The sequence below is a fragment of the Fundulus heteroclitus genome, chromosome 4 (genome assembly GCF_011125445.2).
Source record: "Fundulus heteroclitus isolate FHET01 chromosome 4, MU-UCD_Fhet_4.1, whole genome shotgun sequence".
NCBI lineage: Eukaryota > Metazoa > Chordata > Actinopteri > Cyprinodontiformes > Fundulidae > Fundulus > Fundulus heteroclitus.
Window position 1 is genome coordinate 16,702,856 of NC_046364.1, and position 18,843 is coordinate 16,721,698.

The 18,843-nt window shown below is 38.6% G+C and overlaps 1 long non-coding RNA gene across 1 annotated transcript; it reads left to right on the plus strand.

Moving 5' to 3' along the window:
- The first annotated feature begins 8,636 nt into the window (after positions 1 to 8,636).
- LOC118562806 lies at positions 8,637 to 18,632 on the plus strand. The gene is made up of 3 exons (XR_004930813.1): positions 8,637 to 8,764; positions 10,764 to 10,950; positions 18,460 to 18,632. It is a non-coding gene; the product is annotated as an uncharacterized LOC118562806 (long non-coding RNA).
- The last annotated feature ends 211 nt before the right edge of the window (positions 18,633 to 18,843 follow it).

An 18,843-nucleotide genomic window follows, 5' to 3' on the forward strand; every position in this document is an offset into this window, starting at 1 on the left:
ACAGGCACGAGAAGAGGGAATCCCACCAGACAAGGGACCTTTACGCTATCAAAAGCAACTACTGAAATGCTCCAGAAATGCTTGTTGTCTGTAGTATAGGCTATAGTTTGGGGAAAATTTTCTTTTGAACTCTTAATTTTTTTTCAAATTGGTGTATCGTTATGGATGCCTCATATACTCTTAACTGATGAACCAGTTGTCTTCATACTTTCTCTCCATGTTCATAGTAATTATATCTAGAACAATCTATCAACTCAATTGTTTTAGATCAGGGAAGGAGATTGAACTCAGTTTGCAGTTTAGATTGAGGGGAGATGGCTTACTTTTAATCCGGTTGTTCAATTTGCACAACTCTGCCTGAGCTTAGAAAGTTTAGTTGCAGTCTTAGTGGGGAATGATGTGATAACACCATGGTCTCCTAATCAATATACTTTACAGATCTGAGTAGTTTTGAGTCAATGAAGAAATAGTCGATTATAGAAAAAGATACATGTTTATTTATTTATTTTTTGTGGAAACTCCATGCAGCTATTATATTGTCTGACTTTGAAAATCTGTAGCAGTATAGCTGACTTGGATAAAGAATGTTGTTTGTTCCATGATCTCTCTAGCTCTGGATCTATCGCAAGTTGTAAATGTGAAGGGCGGGCAAGTATTTAACTTATAAACCTCTCACATCAGAATAAGGGGTCCATTCCTTTGCTACAGTTACTGGCATGTTGTATTTTTCTCTGGTTACTATGACATATCTACTGTTTGAACCAGAGGTTTTATCTAAAGGGAGTATTCTTGTTGACTATAACAGCAGTCTAAAATGATTTGGTATCAAAACCAGAAGGAAACACGTACCCCGCCCAGTTTTTACGGATAAGTTGATGAGTTTCAAAACCACATTGGCCCTCAATCTCTGCAGATGTGCAAATATGTTCGGAGTTCCATCCATTCCTGTGCTGTTCCAGACAGTGATATTCCCCGTCCATGAAGGATCTCTTTGAGTTTCTAAAAAAAAAAAAAAAGAGTATGATGCAACGTAAATGCTCCCATACCCACTCAAAGGAAAAGAAAAACACATAAAAAGAGTTTGTTTCACAAAGTACAAGCACATGCCATAACTTCTAACAATTTCCCTGACTTTAACATTTTCATCCTTACATCTACCCATCCTGCTGGACCATTACAAACTGGATGTAATGCTGGCCTTTCAGACCTGCCTCTCCATGGAGTTGATGTGGCAAAATTTGAAGGAACATTAGTACTTTTATAAGACATTGAATCAAACGCAGTAAATCCCATAAAACCTTCTAGATAAACAACACACAGAGGAAGTTTTGCGATCTGCGTCAGAATCCTGAGGGTTATTTGACATATAAGAGGACATCTGAAGGGTTCCGCCCTAAAACACGCAACGCAATGTTTCACAATCAAAACCACTCACCACATTCTATACGTTATTCCCAAATGTCAAGATTTAACTGAGGTTCACACCACGCCTGGGTTCCCTGAGCGTGTTTTCATGCACTCAATGTGCAGATGAGAAGGAAGGAGGTCAGAAAAAAACAAGTCATGACGATATATGATGAGCATGCTGGGTCCCACAACCTGTTCCTTCCCAGGAAATAATCTGCAAGGCTCAATTTTTACCCCGCCAGATATCAGACATCACAGTTATGTAAAGACTTGACAGCAGGGACAAGGAGGTGTACGCAGGGCGCCTTACCTGGTGTTTCACTGCTTAGGGTTTAATACCTGTGGAGTGGACAGAGACTTAGTCAGCCTGAGCGCAAAAATCCCAGCATAATGTTGCACACTTACATGTCTCCTCTCAGGGTAAATTCACCTCGAGGCGCCTGGGAATGCTGACAGGAGAAGCTTCAGTCTGTTGGGGTGTCATGTGGATGTTGAGGCAAAGTAAAATATTCTTTTTGAAAGGTTCTGAGAGACAGCGGCAGAGAGGAGAAGAAGAAGAAGAATGAAAAAAGAAGACACATCCGCAGAGTATTTATACACAGCTCAAAAAAAGTGAAGGAATACTTTGAAAACCCATCAGAGCTCAATTCGGAGAGAAAAGTAAAATAAAAATAATCCTACTGGATATCCATGCTGATATGGATGAAGCGCTATAGCTATTAAAGCCTGCCACATCGATTGATGAAAATTAATAACCAATCCGAAGCAGCAGTCTAGTACAAATTGCTGAATTGACACTGCAGCAACTCGAAATGGTTCCCGGTCGTTTATTTTGCCCCCATGTGCCCGTGTACATGCCTGGCAACACCGGGGCATCCCCTTTAAGAGAAGACGGATGGTGCCCTGGGCTATCTCCTCCCAGATCCTGACTGGAGCAACACATGGGCAGCCTGATGTCCAACCTGGTGATGAACCTTAACAGGATGTCACAGAGCTGTCCCACTGCATTTAAGTCTTGGAGACCAGTCAATTGTACCAATTCCCTCATCCTCCGCAAACTGCCTGTAGGCTCTTGCTACATGGGTCTGGGCATTATCATGCCCCAGGAGGAAGCCAGGACCTTCTGCACCAGCGAAGGGTCTAACAACGGGTCTAAGGATTTTATCCTGATACCCAATGGCAGTCAGGGTGTCAGTGTTTATCCTGTACACGTCTGTGCATCCCCGCCATGGATATGCCTTATGGACCAACACTGACCCACCACTAAAACCGATCATGCTGAACAATGTTGCAATTCAACTCAAGTTTATTTGGACAGCACATTTCAGCAGCAAGGCGGTTCAAAGTGCTTCACATCATAAAAACATTGAAGGTCACTGGTTATGAGACCAGTGACAAACATTAAATTGTGTCAGGTGAAAACATCAAAACACGTCAAACATGTTGGTCAATGTTCCTGTTATTATGGGTGGAAAGCAACTCTGAACAGGTGGGTTTCCAGTCTTAACTTATAGTGTTTTGGCTGATTTGCAATTTTCTGGATGTTTGTTCCAGATTTGTGGAGCATAGGAACTAAATGCTGCCTCTCCCTGTTCGGTTCTGGGTATGTGAAGCAGACCAGAACCAGAAGATCTAAGTGGTCTAGAAGGTCTTTAATGTATTTTGGAGCTAAGCCATTGAGTGATTTATAAACTAACAGGAGTATTTTAAAGTCTATTCTCTGAGCTACAGGGAGCCAGTGGAAGGACTTTAGAACTGGGGCGATGTGCTCTGTCTTCCTGGTTTTAGTGAGAACATAAACAGCAGCATTCTGGATCAGCTGCAGCTGTTTGATTGATTTTTTTGGGTAGACCTGTGAAGACACCGTTGCAGTAATCAATGTGGCTAAAAACAGGCAGCAAACCATTCACCGCAGCTTTTCCAGACCCTTTCACTTCTGTCACATGAGCTCAGAGTGACTCTACTCTCATCTGTGAAAAGAACAAGGCAATATTACTAAACCTGCCAATTCTGATGTTCTCTGGCAGAATAAAATTCTGGGAACATCCATCTAGGATTCAATATTTGCTTAGAAAGCAAAGATTTCGTCTTTGCACAAATCCCATCAAAGTAAAAAAAAATTTGTCCAGGCTCTTTCTGGTTGCGAAGGCATGCACTTCCATGTCATTTAAGTTATTTTTTTTCACATTTGTCATCCATCTCAGGGTGAACTTGCTTGGACTACATATTAGCAGCTGATTTGAACAACCTCCACTTGTAGACTATTTTACATGCAGTGGAATCACGGGTTTCAAAATCTCTAGAGTCCTCTTGAAACTCCCCAACAGACTCAGAATCTCCTACAATCTTCTCTCTGAAGGTCTCAGACAGCTTTTTCAACCTCAGCATGCTGTTCACTCTAACAATCAGGGGCACAAAACACTCCATAAAGGAGCAAGTCTCCTTCAAAATGTTGAATAATGATCTTCTCACCAAGTGCATGTGCTGTCATGTGGCTGTGTGAGTTTAGCCAGTTTAAATTTATTCCTCACCGCAAATTGCTTTTTGATTACATTCTACAACTTTTTTGAAAAAGCTGATTTTTTTATGTTTTTTGTTTCTTTATATTGGTTTAAATTTTCCAAAATTTGTATTAACTTTTCATCTGTCTAAATATAGCCCCATTGACTTTTAAGGGGTGTTCCAATTTCTTCAGACGACTGCTAGCTGGAACACAAATGCAAGTTTTTATCTGTACTATATGAGACTGTTTTAAATCTTTAAAATGTTTGCTAATGCTTGTAAGATTGATCCCTCCCAACACTGGTTGTGCTTGGCGTTATTTATGGCCATTTGAGGTCAGCTATGCCTTGTCTTTGTTTGATCCAGAACAGCAGGTAAAGAAAGTTTTCTAATCCCATGAATCCTCTTCAAATTCTCCCCCAAAATGTTAAAACTCTGGTCTGTTTTGGACCTTTGATGGACGCTGGCACAGTAGATGCTTCTGTGTAAATGTCTTTTCACTTTAACTTCTCAGTCACATTTTCATTTCGTTTATTATGAAGCCAGCGTAATCAGTTGTTTCAGTTAAATTGGGACCAAAGGGATGTGTTCTTTCAGCCAAATGTTTTCTATAACCAACTAGCCAACAATTTCAAAGCATAAAATACTATCTACCAATAACCTGTACGATTGCATGCAATCACCTCACCTCCATTACCTAAATACACCATATACACCTAAATGTTTTTATTTTTTCCCCTATAAAATAAATGTAATATTATCGTTAAATAAGTAAATGTCTTTTGTACTAATGTTTTAAAAAAATTACTCAAGATTTCCGTAATGGACAGCTTCACTTTAGCTTCACTCAGGCTCATTTCCAGCTTTCTGTGAACAAAAGAAAATCTCTGCAGCAGTGTGTGTGTGTGTGTGTGTGTGTGTGTGTGTGTGTGTGTGTGTGTGTGTGTGTGTGTGTGTGTGTGTGTGTGTGTGTATGTGTGTGTGTATGTGTGTGTGTGTGTGTGTGTGTGTGTGTGTTGTTTGTACTCTGTGTGGATTAATGGAAACACAGTTATTGATGTTTAGAAAATTACAGTGAAGAAGTTCACACACGGTCATGTGTGTTGGCCTGAAGCTCTGGCTTATGAACCATGGAAGCTAAATTCTTTGTTAACTGTGGGAATGACGACAGAAGGAAAGAGCTGAGCTTTGCAGACGTGGACGTTTCATCGATTTTGGTCTTCCTTTCTTTTGCCGTTTCTGTTTGCCGGTATATTGAACTTTGAATTATGTTTTCCTAACATATATTTGAGAAAAGAAACCTTTGAATAAAGCCGTAAGTCTGTCTTTCATTTGACCCTTGACCTTCCAGTGACCTGACCTGTCTTTGGTCCTTCGCCTTTTAGTTTATCTTCCCAGCTCATGTTTACACCGTTCTGCTGCCGCCTAATGAAAGGCAGCTTTCAGCGGGGAGCAGCTTTTTCTCCACTGGTAGGAGGGCAGGAAACTGCAGAGAGCTGGAAATACCATGACCTCCTGACAGTTTGTCCTTTTGATGAGAAATTCCCCCCCACCTTTTTTTTTTTAAAGTGTCAAGGTAAATGTTACATCTATGCATGAGGTTTATTTCTAATCCTGGGTTGTATTAATATGCTGAAGAATAATGAAATGAGTATTGAAAATCACAAAAAACAATAAAGCTGTTAAGAATCCATCTCTTATTATTTGCAGTATAAATTACCTTATAAAATGGATCGATTGACATTTTTACCCACAAAAATGTCAATTTTTGTGGGTGTAGGGATTTATTTGTGCCTTTACTTGATTATTTTATTTACTTAAACTGATGCATAAGTGTTCCCTACAAAGGTAGCACTAGTAGTGCAACTTAGAATACCTAGTTCTATTTACTTGTTTATTTTTTTTTAAGGTCAACCGAGTTGCATGCTTCTTAAAGTAATTATAACTAATTAGATTTTGCAGTGTAAAAGTCAAAACCATAATTAAGTCTCAGTGATGTTTCACAGAAGTCACGAGTTGGTATGAAATTGTCATAGTGTGATAACCTCAAGTAAAGGCACCAAGAGAAATGTTCAAAGCGAAAATGCTAAATGTTCAAAGCGAAAATGCTAAATGTGACATAATGATCATGTTTTGCTGCGGACGGGTGTGCAACCTGTAGCAGGCCATCGCGCCCTTCAGCAGGGATCCTCTGTTCAAGGCTCACACACAAAGCCGTTCACACACACCAGGAGGATGACAATAATTGCTTTTATTGCAAATTAAAATGTTGCAATCATTCCTTCTGACGCTAAAACTCAGACATGTTGATCTGTTTATTATTATTTATATCTTCTATGCATGAATTTTGTCATTGACTATTTTTAAAGTGTTGGTATCCTTTTTTTATTCCATCATGCTCTTTGTAGAGTAGCACAGGCTTATGGAACCGAAATTAGCTGGTTGACTTCACTTATTAAAATAACTTCAAACATTTTTGTGGCTTTGAAACTGTTGCGTTGTAAAGCCTGGGTAAAGAGAAAAAAAAAAGGCTTCAGCCTCTTTTCACAGAGAATTATATGCCAGGAAAGTCTGGACAAGGACAGCAGAGAAAGTGAACTCAGCATTAGGACAGCTCCAGTCTGAGGATTTGTTTTAATTTATTTTTGCTCTGGAATTGAATCTTTTAGATGGAGTAATTACATCCTTACCAAAGAGCAGTGGTACGCTATTCCTCAGAGAATTGCTGCAACCTTTTATTTGCAACTTTGTGAGAAAGGAATCATAAGGCTCGAGGATAATGAACCCAAACGCTCTCCGAAGCTCTGAAAGAAAACTTTGGGAGCGCCAGAGTGGACTAACGTCCATCCAGCTGACCCCAAACCTGATGAGCTTTCATCACAACAGTTTTGACTCAGAAGAGAAAACATTGCAGAAAAACATTTAGTCGTAAAATTGTCCTTAAGCAGAGTCAGATCCAGAGGTGTGCAAACTTCATTTCCATACAATCCCTGTGTCTCGATCACATGGCTGCATTCAATTCAAAAACGAACGCGAATCAGAAAAATGTTAATCTAAAAGCCAAGATTTTAGCATCTTCGTGTCAGTGGTTTATTAATTAGCAAATCTGCAAGTCTTGTGCATTTTTTGCGCTTTTGCTTGAGGGAAACAAAATATTTCCGTTTTAGTAATTAGTCATTTAATGAGGAGCTAATCACTTTTGTGTTGCTTAAAGGCTGATTCGGAGTTAACCGCGACTAATTCATTCAGACAAAATGGAAATTTACCAGTAGTCATGAACTTTTAATAATCTAATCATTCATTTATACCATATTTCCGAGTCAGTAGCTCGTCATCATCAGTTTATTTTGCTCCCAGTTTCCTATAACAGAGCCACATCATCTCGAATTAGTCACCAAATATGTCCTATGAAAACTGTCCTAAACTGAAGCATAAGATGCAACAGCTACGTGTCTGATTTCTGGCATTTTTTACCTTGCAACAATAATAATTTAAAACCAGAATCTGATCCAGATTAAGAAGTGCCTCTTTCATAAATGACAGTACAACACAAAGCGCAATGCTTTATATACTAATAAATACCTGTTGGTATTTGTGGTTTTGTTTGTCATTTTATTATCCACTGTTTGTGAATGCTAACAAAGCCAACCAAGAAGTGATATTTTATTACAGTAATCAATACCCAATGTTACTAATAATCCTATCAAAAGAAATTATTACTCCCATCATTCAGCCTTACATACAGAGTCAAACAATTTATATTGGTATTTACTAAGTAGAGCAATAGAACGATATCATGTGAGAGAGTACAAGTAGTATGCAGACCTTGCTCACTACAGTTGTGTGGCCAGTGTTGCAGATGACATATTTTAATGGCCATAAATAATCAATATCATAATCAATCTTGCTTTATAAAAACGTCAGCTCTGACAAATTTCTTCCTTTCCCTAGTAGCCATCTTTAACTTCTATCTATCTATCTATCTATCTATCTATCTATCTATCTATCTATCTATCTATTATCTATCTATCTATCTATCTATCTATCTATCTATCTATCTATCTATCTATCTATCTATCTATCTATCTATCTATCTATCTATCTATCTATCTATCTATCTATCTATCTATCTATCTATCTATCTATCTGTCTGTCTGTCTGTCTGTCTGTCTGTCTGTCTGTCTGTCTGTCTGTCTGTCTGTCTGTCTATCTGAGATCGGTTTCCTGCTTATTGTTGTGAAAAAACTGTATAAGAAGGGGTAAAGCTTTCTGAATAAAATAAAAAAATCAGTGTTCAAAATTTTGTCTAAACTGATGAATTGTTGATGTTTATTAAAAGTCTTCTGCCCTCCTTATAATGTAATATCTAATGTTAATTTTGAAGGAGACAGTTTGGGAACCCCCAATAGATGGCCAACTTTGTGGGGGAAATGAATAAATAAATGTCAGGTTTTTAGTCACTCATGGAACTGACTTTGGATCATGGGAATCCCACAATCCTGCTCCTCTGAAAGGCGAATCTCAACACAACAGCTATTGTTCTGATGGTTCTGGTTCAGTTTGTAGCGTGTCTTGGCAGTTTGCAGTTTGGAGGTATGGAGGAAAGCCAAAACCTAAAATTACACAAAAAATACAGAGATTTAACAAAGCTGATGACAAAAAAAAAAAAAAGTATATTCACCAAACTTCTTGCTCTGTTCTGTTTCTCTCTGTCTGAGTCTCTGGAAACTCAGCTGCACACTTGGAGCTAGCAGCTTGGAGGAACCGAGTCGTCACAAGATGCTGGTCAACCAACCAGAAGCGAAGCTTAAAAAACGTTCGGCCATCGAGACATTCATGTAAAGCAGAGACTCTGGTATGTAGCTATTTAGAAAGCTGTTATTGGTCTACTTTCCTTCTACCTCTCAGTTTTTCGCCAACTGAAGAGTTTGGGGCCGTACAGTCTTCGTTCTCCAGAGTTTCTATCATTTCCAGTCCCAAACAGAAAGGGGAAAAATGGCTTTTTCATACTCAGCTCCCCTCGCCTGGAACCAGCTGCAGAAAGACCTGAAGCTTCACGACCTGTTTCTCTGGATGCTTTTAATAAAATGCTGCATGACTTGGACACAGCTACAGCTGTCAATACATTGCTGGATTTGAGGATTTTAAATAGCTATTGAATTTATTATTTTTTAAAATTTATGGTTCTAAACTTGTTTAAAATGTAGTTTGTTTGAATGTGTTTGGTTGTTTGAAACGTGTTTGCTTTGCTTTGCTGCTGTCTTGGCCAGGACACTATTGGAAAAGAGATTTCAATCTCCATGAGACTTCCCTGGTGAAATAAAGATTAAATTAAAATAAAATATATCTATTAGGAGCTTCAATGTGTATTGGGGATGGAAGTTGGAAAACCAGCGGGATTTACTTAGTATGCTCTTTTCAGGACAACCTCGGTGAACATTACTAGCTAATGTCTATAAATATCTTCAGATATAGGAAAGTACTGTGTCACTAATTTAATGAGATACATAGCATCAGAAGGGCAAACAAATAATTCATTATTGCAGCTTTTGCTATATTTTACATGTGCAGCAGCCATGTTTAGTTTTGAGCTCTGGGTGGTGAGAGGTCTCTGACTTTCAGTCGATTTTACCAGCAAGGAGCGCAGAAATCCAACTTCCTAGTATAAATGCAAACCACATATATATGTAAAATAACATTTGTTTTGAAAACATTTTGAAAACTCTGTGTTGGGAGATGCATAATGTAAATTACAGTATTCACCTAAACTATCCGTCTCTTCAGATTCGGGCATGCTACCTGACATATCCTAATGCTATTCATGCGGAAGCTAACTGGTCACACTTTGCACATCATGAAAAAATGCAGCAGCTCTTTAGTAGTGTTTGAAATGCAAAAACAACCTGCCTGCCTGTATCAACTATTTATTCCTCTTAATGAACAGAACATATGGGTGGTGAGTGACTGAAGGAGGATTTCAAACCCTTCTGAAGCATGTAAGCAGGTGCAGAAAAGCAGAAGAGAAGCAAATCAGCGGTGAGTTTAGTCACGTCAGCTCCAATGCTTGTAACACCACAAAGAACCCCGTGAGCTTTTCACAAAAGATTTCACATCAGTTTCATGGATCTTCTTCACAATATGATTGGGTCAACATATTAGGGATCTTTGGTTTGCAGCAGTTTAATAGGAGGAACCGGGTCCAAATTCAAGCGAGCTTGGGAATGCCAAACATCTCAGTCCAGCCTGTACAGCATTCCTTTTGTAATGTATAGCACAAAAACAAAGACGAAGGGTGGAAAAAGATCAATAAAATCTCATTACTTGTGGAAAAAAAAAAAGAAACGGGTCTCACTGCTTGCTGCGGCCTTTGTGTGTGCATGAGAGTAGTATCAGTTTCCCCCTCTAACTCTGAACCTAATGGATACTACCTATTACTACAAAGAAATATCAGCATACAAGTGAGAATTCTTTTCAATTGATTATCTTACATGACTTTAATTTCAGCCTCTCTTTCATAATTAGGTTTAAAACACTCCAAAACACGTCTGATTAAAGCGAACCACAATAACGCGGAAATGTGAATAAATCAGCTGTGAATTCACGCAGAGATAAAAGATTTCCATATGAATAGTTTATTGAATAAATTATAATCATGTTGGGTTCTTAATTAATGCTCTGATAATAATCCAGTAATCACTAGTCCCTTGGCTGGCATGCCGCGAAGGTATTTACATCCACAACAGTGCGTTTGTAATGTAAGACTTACTAACTTCGTAACAATGCCAAATTACTGCCGGTCACTTACTTTAAGAACATTTGTGTGAACGTATGTGTCCCTTTGTTTTTCTCTCCAGTGAGCATGTGCCGGCGTGCTGCGGGGTTCTGCCGCAATCCTGTGGGTGCTGTAGCGGACATGATGTGTAACAGGTGTAAGGAGGTGCAGAGGGCAGACGTCCGCAGCTGCTGCGCTGAGCGCCGGCCACGTCGTCTCCCATCTGCCCCCGGTGTCCCACAAAGCCCGTAAGAGCCCGGCTAAAGGCGGTGTGTATGTGTATTTATGTATAAATCCTGCTCACGGCAGCCAAGTGTCACAACCTCTCTGCCCAGCATCCCGCTCCCCCCCTCCTCCAGCTTATCATTAATACTCTGCACGCAGTCCAAGATCCCGGACACATGTGGACTGGACCATGTGTCCATGTAAGCATGGAAACCGAGCGCATTCATGCATAGAAATGTAGTTTTACTATACTGAGAGAACATGTAATATTCTGTCTTGGTTCCTGTTTATGATTTGGTTAAAGTTGGCTTTTCCCTGCTTTTTGGTTTATTTGTGTTTTAGGTTCTGTCATAGTTGGAGTTCTGTCTTAGTTTTGGTTTGTGTCTTAGTGTGAGTTTTGAGACTTCTTTTACAGTTATTGTTTTTAGTTTGGTTTCTGATCTGGTCTGTTTTGAGCCTCGGCACTGATGTCTGGTCTAATTACTTACTCTGCACACCTGCCTAACTCCACCCCTGCTGCAATCACCTCTCACCGGTTTCACCTGATTCCACCTTCATATAAACTGCTGAGACCAGACATCAGTGCCAGGTTGTCCTGTTGAGTATGGGTGAGTCTCCTCTTGCAATTCTGCATGTTAGTTTGCTTTTTGGATTTTTGACCCCTTTTTCCTCCAGAAACCTGAGCCAGGCTGTCTGGTCTGTTCCTGCCTTGTCTGCCCTGCTCGTTAGTTTATTTTTTGTGTCATCTTTTTGTTCTACAATCTGTTTGGATTTTTCCCCGTTTTTTGAGTTGGTAATTAAAGAGCTTTTTTTAAGAAACCTCTGCTGGTCTGGCTGAATTCTGGGTCCTTTTCCTCTAATCATTACAGAACAAGCTTGTTTTCTTGATATAATAGGCCTGTAGAGTTGGTGTCTGGAGCACCAATCAATGCACATCATCATTGTTAAAGATCTCCAGGTATTATAACCTAACTAATGGTAACTTTCTCCAGATAACAGTATTATTATGGTGTGGACATACTCATGTTCTGTCAAGTTTAATCTTACTGTTATAACAAAAATGACTGTTCTGTCAGTCAGAAATGGCAAAATCTATCAACACAACATCTCCAGACATATGGTTTATGATCTTGACATACTGAACTAACAAAATCGTAAGCATCACCCATTTTCTTTGGAATCTTTGGGTGATGTTATGAAACGTGATTTCTATTGTTAGAAATAATATTCTGTTAAACAACGTTAGATTGCATACGGCCACAGTACTGGAACGGGAAACCAAAGAAATCAAATCACGGCTCTTTGTATTTACAAATAAATAAATAAATAATAAGAATAATAACTGTTTCTCAGCTAATGTGATTGTTGAGACTGGTTATTCAGAGAAACGTATTTTAATTTACGTAGTGATGATGATGGTTTGGATAGCCCTGGATGATGAGGTGTGATGGTACACTCTTCCATTGTTTTGCTGGTGATATTTACATGAAACCCAAACAGAACTTATTTGTAATTCTGATGTTGTAGATAATCCTGATACTGATACTGTTCTTGGGCCTCCAGCCTCATACAATCGATTATCTGTAAAAAAAAAAAAAAAAAAAAAAAAAGAAACATAAAAATAGAAGAAAGAAAGAAAAGACAAAAAAAGAAAGCCCTGGTGTAATGTTGACAACTTTTTAAATTTAATAAGCAGGCAAGCTTAGTTGTCATAACAAGCTGTTTTCAGGAAATAGTATCACCCAAAGTAAAGTCATGCTTTCTGCCTCCAAACTATGAAAAACACATTCATGCATCTGTCTCAACCCATAAGTTACACTTCTTCGTCTATAGATCCGTCATCCCTTCATCTCCCGCTGCTGGTGTCTTAAGGTTTGGGAATGGAGGATTGATTGGAAGATTTTATTGTTGTTGTTTGTCAGGCTCTGACTGGTCTGCAGCGTCTTTCTAATCATATTTCATCTAGAACTCTGGGGTCAATTAGCCAGATGCTCCTAGACGTTCCAAAAAGCAACACTGCCAGATAAAAGTGAAAGCAATCAGGAATGAATATGAAAACTACAGTTTAGTAACACAAGCTACAAAGTAGACTGACTCTGGACCAGATTCCCTTTGCCAGTTGTGACCCAAAACAGCGCTTTGATGTTCACGGGACACAATCAGGTTACAAAGCAAAGTGGTCTGATTCATAGAGTAGAATTTGGTCACATAGAATTTGAATATGCAGTAGGCTACTGTATACAAAAAAAAAATCAACGTAACAGCGAAACCATAGAAGGAAGTCAATTGCGATATGAAGAGGGACCACTGTATTCATTGTCATGTTTGATGTGGAGTCGGACTCAAGCTCAGACAAGAGAACAGGGATGTAATGTTGAAAGTACAACTTAGTTAAGTAAAAATTCACATAAACTAAGAACTGACGCATGAGGAACTAGGGACCGTTTGATGATAACGATGACAAGAGGCATTGGAGGGAAGGTAAAGCACAGGAGAAGTGGCAAACTGGCATGGTGGGTAACAGTGGGAAGTGAAAATGAGTGAAGAAAACCAGCTGACATACAACACCTGAGGAGGTGACTGGAGACACAGGAACCAGGTGAGCAGAGCAGCTAGGGGAGGATGTGAAGGCAGGGGCTAAGAAAATAATTACTGATGAACATAGACGCTAACAGAGCGTGATCTACACAGGACTCACCAGAGGCTAAAGACCAAAGGTAGAGTAAAAACCTAACCCACACGTGTTAACCTCAAGGCCCGCGGGCCGAATCCGGCCCATCAAAGCAATATATCAGGCCCTCAAAAGGCATATCATGTCATAAAGTAGAGGCATATATTCTTTTAAAGTGTATAAAGTGTCTAAAACTGTAACTCTTGTTGCAAATGTTGATTTTTTTTTAAATGTGTATAGTAACAGCGTGCTGCCACTAGATGTCACATTAAAATAACCCAGAAATGTCCAAAATGAGAAAGGATTATGCAGAATGACGAGAGTTTAAAGTGTAACTCACCACAATATGAACTTTATTTTTGCAAATAAACTATAAACTGGGCCTAAGATGCTACTTTCATATTACTGTTTTTTTTTAACATTTGTATGTTCAAAATCAAAAGTATCATCTATACAGGTGCAACCGACTTTTTTAATGACTTAATGATGCCAAAGCGGCCTACTGTAGAAATTAGTTTGACTCCCCTGACCTAACCCACCACATTGTTTGATGAAGAATTATTGAATGACTCTTAGTTGTGTCCATCCATTGCTCCACATTACTTTCTGGTGCAGCCTCCAATTGTTTAAAGCGTACGTTTCTATTCCAAACGAATATGACAACATTATTTCAAGATTTACAAAATAAGATTAGAGTGGATTCAACTACAGCCACCATCAACTCCGGACAGTCATGCTAGCATCAATTAATGTTTGCTAATTCCTGTTATGGATCATCCAGAAATGCCATGACAGCACAGAAGGTCATGAACGGTCAAATCTGCTCTCACTATTTCAGATATGATGTCCCCAGCGGCTCGAGTTAACCATCTCATTGTTTTGAGAACACATAGGCAAGATACTAAACCATGATGTTAAAATAAGTAAAAAATAATGACAGAGCATTATCATACTGACCCACTGTTGAGATATTTTTTTGCCGTTGGATCACAGAATTATTGGACTCCATACGGCAAGAGATGTTGATGTGACGTTTTTAGCTTGAATGAGTTACCGTCAGGACTGTGCTATCCTGGACACAACACTGGACAGCATGACTTTGTAAAACAGGAGCACAGGAGAAGCGGTCGAGCATAGAAATCTGTTTTAAAAATATGACTCAGTCTCGTTATCTGAGAGAGCAGAGTTTGGTTTCTCTAAGTAACTGAAAATAAGATTCATTTCTTTGAATATTTCTTAAATGTCATGCAGGCAACAGATTCAAACATTTCATGTCAAAGAATATCTATCATTAGCCAGTGTGTTAATGTTATGACAGCAATACTGCATGATACACATGAACCACCCTTTTTTTTCCCACTCATATTCATTTTTTTACCTAAAAAAACAACTTTTGTTTTCTCAGGATAATGACAAGGTTAACTCGCAATCCCAGGAAACTCCTACAAAAATGACCATGCCGTACGGCTGCCTTGACTTCCGCATTTCAGCTGCAATCTACAAGATCATCTTTCATGTGTGAAGTCTTGATTACCGAAGGATTATCATTCTCAAATCTTAAATAATTTTTTTTGTGTGTCTTAGATTCACATGCAGTTAAAATAATATATTAAAGTGTAAAGGTTTTTTTTTTGGTATATTGGAGATGTAGATTACAAACATCTCTAAATCAAAAAAAATCGTCTGATAAAAATCATTATTAATAACTGAAAATCTCACCCTCATCATCGCGGCCGCGGAGGCTGACTTTTCTAAATTTTGTCAACCCTTGCTTGCAAAACCTAAAAGCTATCATCAGATCTGAGAGGACTTTTTGCATAATCAATTTGTAAATGAACAGATAAGCATAGATTAGTCCATTATTGACCATGACAAAGACAGTGTTCCAAGCTCTGCTGGAAAATGCAGCACAGTTCATTACGTGCCCACCGGGTGTACTGCAGTTTGATGGATTGCCCCATGACTCTTCACTCTCTGCTCCATTCTGGATCAGGTAATTGCTGTTAGTCTAAGTGCTCAGTCCCAAGTCTTAAACCCTTCCTCCTGCACTCTGTGTGTGCACAATTGAGGAAAGAGAGATGCAAGAAAAGAGGAATTTAAATGAGGATAAAGAATGTTTTTGCGGGCGGCTTGTACAGCATATTTACTGAAAAGCAAAATGAAACTCCCTTTTTGCGTGCTGATATATGAAATGTAAACCTGAGGTCATCTGTACCGACAAAGCCTGCAGTCTCTCGGCCCCTCCTGCATGCAGATGAACCAATATAAAGGGCACACTCTGTTTTGCCGGTGCCTCATTTCTCTTTAACGCAGAGAACTGAGGGCTTAGTTTAGTGTCTGTCTCTAATGTGGAGGTGATAAAAAAAGAGGCAGAAAAAGGCAATGGAAGAAAAATGAAAATGAAAAGAGAAGCAGGAAAAGAAATCACTTGAAAAAAGAAACACAGGGTTGAAATAACAGGTGGTGTATATTGGGAGGACCGTCCATAACTAGGCGTCACAAAAGGGGGATGCAAGACCCAAAAGAGATAAATATATATACTATGACAAAAGATAAATATATATATATATATGTACACAGCTTGTTTTATATATTACATATATATATGTATATGTATGTATATACATATATATATATATATATATATATATATATATATATATATATATATATATATATATATATATATATATATATATATATAAACATATATATACAGCTTGTTTTATATATTACGTATATATATATATATATATATATATATATATATATATATATATATATATATATAAAACAAGCTGTACTGACACTAAAAATAAGTAAAAAATTTACTTAGCTTTTAGCACTTAACAACTTTACTCAAGTCATACTCACTGTCGTTTCTTGAACGTGAATTTTACATTTCATTGGCTTCATTTTCTTCTTATACTGCAGGCTCCTATTTACGTATATATAGATTCTCGAAAGTGTCAAGTATCTCTCAGCCATTTCAAGCTGCCGTCTGGGATCTGGATTGGATGCAGCTTGTTCGTCTGTGTCAGCATAAAAGGGATGTGTTTGACAGTCCTGTCTGGACCTTCATGACGAAGGGAAAATCTAAGGAAGTGGTAATAATTGTAGAGTTATACAAGCTAGAAAGGTATTTTGGAGTTATTTCTATGTACAAGTCATTCAGGCGTGTCACCACTTTGTAAAAGGTTTAGAGGAACACCCAGACTGTCCCTCCTAGATGAAAGTAAATTGGTCAGGGTGTATAGGAACAACCCAGAAACCACCCAGAGTCAATCCTGACTTACTGGAAACCATTTACACACCATGCTGTTGTCTGCTGCAAAGCCTGTTTGATATCAACGTGGGCTGAGAGGGTTCTGATAAAGAAATCCAAAACTGAATCCTTCAAGGTTCATTTAACTTTGCAGTTGCCGAGTTAACATCCCAAATGCCTCTTGGAGATAAGTTTTATGTTCTGACAAGATCCAGCTATCTACACCAATGACAAGCAGCTTGTTGTAGGAATCGAGAGGCTTTTGTAGCCAGGAACGGCGTACCAGTCCTCAGACACGGGGTCTGTTTTACTGCCAGGCCTTATGGCTCCACTGCTCAGAGTGGATAGAATGGTGAGGAAGAAGCTTACCATTCATTCTTGAGATGGTTGAAACACAAAACCGTCTCCAACAGGACAGTGATCCTAAACACACGTCTGGAAAAGGATTACTAGTGGATGAAGCAGGCCGCCATAAACTATCGGGGCATTTCATGAAAATTCTTCAGAGCTCAAAAATTCCTTTCCATAAGTATTCTACCTTGCCTATTTCTAATTTTTTTTTATTATAGTTCAGATCATTGGTCCTTCAATTTATTTTAAAACAACCAGTTCAGTTGTTTATTTCAATCTCAGTATTCTGCCTCTTGGGTGGGTATGTGGGTTCTGATTACGCCTGCCCTTAACAGTTCTTATTCATTGTTGTTCTTTAATACTGTAAAATTACCTTTGAAAGAAAAAGAAGCAGACCAACATTAACCATCTGGAATGGGTTTTAAAAGAGGAGCCTCTCACTAAAATTATAAACACTTTTTATATATATTTCTTTAGAAGTAGAAGTTTTGATCCACAAACAAAAAATAATAAAGAAAAAGGGCAATTCAAGAGCTTTTAAGTTTATAAAAGAAAGTTATCTTATGGCAAAAAAAAAAAAAAAAACGAGCAGTACTTGTCATAGCGTGATTTATAGAAGACCCTAGTGCAGAGTGTAGTAATGGCTAAAAGGCAGTTTAATAAAGGAAAGAAAACTTCCAAAATAGTCTCACACCAGGAGATCAGGCAGGAAACACAGGAACTAAACATCGGGCATGGAGAGAGGAATGGAGAAACGGGGAGCAGGAAATCAAAGCGAAGAACAGGGAAAATCAGGGAGAGTATACAGTATACTGAGGCAGGGTGGAGAATAGACAGCCAAACACAGGGAATAAAATCAGGAGAAATGAGAAATACCTCGGACTGAATGAAGGGAGCACTATCAGAGGAGATATGGAGTACCTGGCAGTATGAAATGATAAACAGAGCAGGATATAAAGAAACTCAGCGAACTATCTAACAGAAAAAAAACACAAAATGTACAAAGGATGTACTAATAATATAATCCACACATGTATGAACTAAAGAGGTAACTACTAGAAAAGCATACACAGGAAGAAACGGAAACCCAAAAACAGAATAATGTTAACGAATACAGAAAACAAGATCTAGGTAAAAAAATAACAACAAGATAGAAACACAGAAGAAAAACAAAATCCAAACACCGGATTAGTGTAACACTAACACTAAGTAGGCCTAGCAACTCAGAGGTCAATATCCAGCATGTTTCTCTGTTTTTTTCTTCAGTTGAACCCGAGCTGAACGTCAGAGACAGGTCGTGCTGAATGCTGGAAGGACTTTTATTTCTGAGTAGCTGGGAAAGGATCCTTGACCAGGAGTGCTTCACTGGAACTGAGAGAGGCTTACCTGCACAGATTCCAGCATGTGGCCTCATGACAGCTTCACCAACAGATGCTTTGTGTTCCCTGACATCGTGACAATTTCAGTACTGATTACAAAGAGGGCGTGATCCAGGTCTCTTCTGTTTATTACTCGGGAAAACTGTGTCGCATATACAGTAGTTTTGGTCATGTTACACCATCTTTAATTAGCAGTAGTAAACTGACTGCATGCTTTGTTCAATGTGTAAAACAAGGGATGTAAATTCTTCTAACAGGCCATTATCCCTGC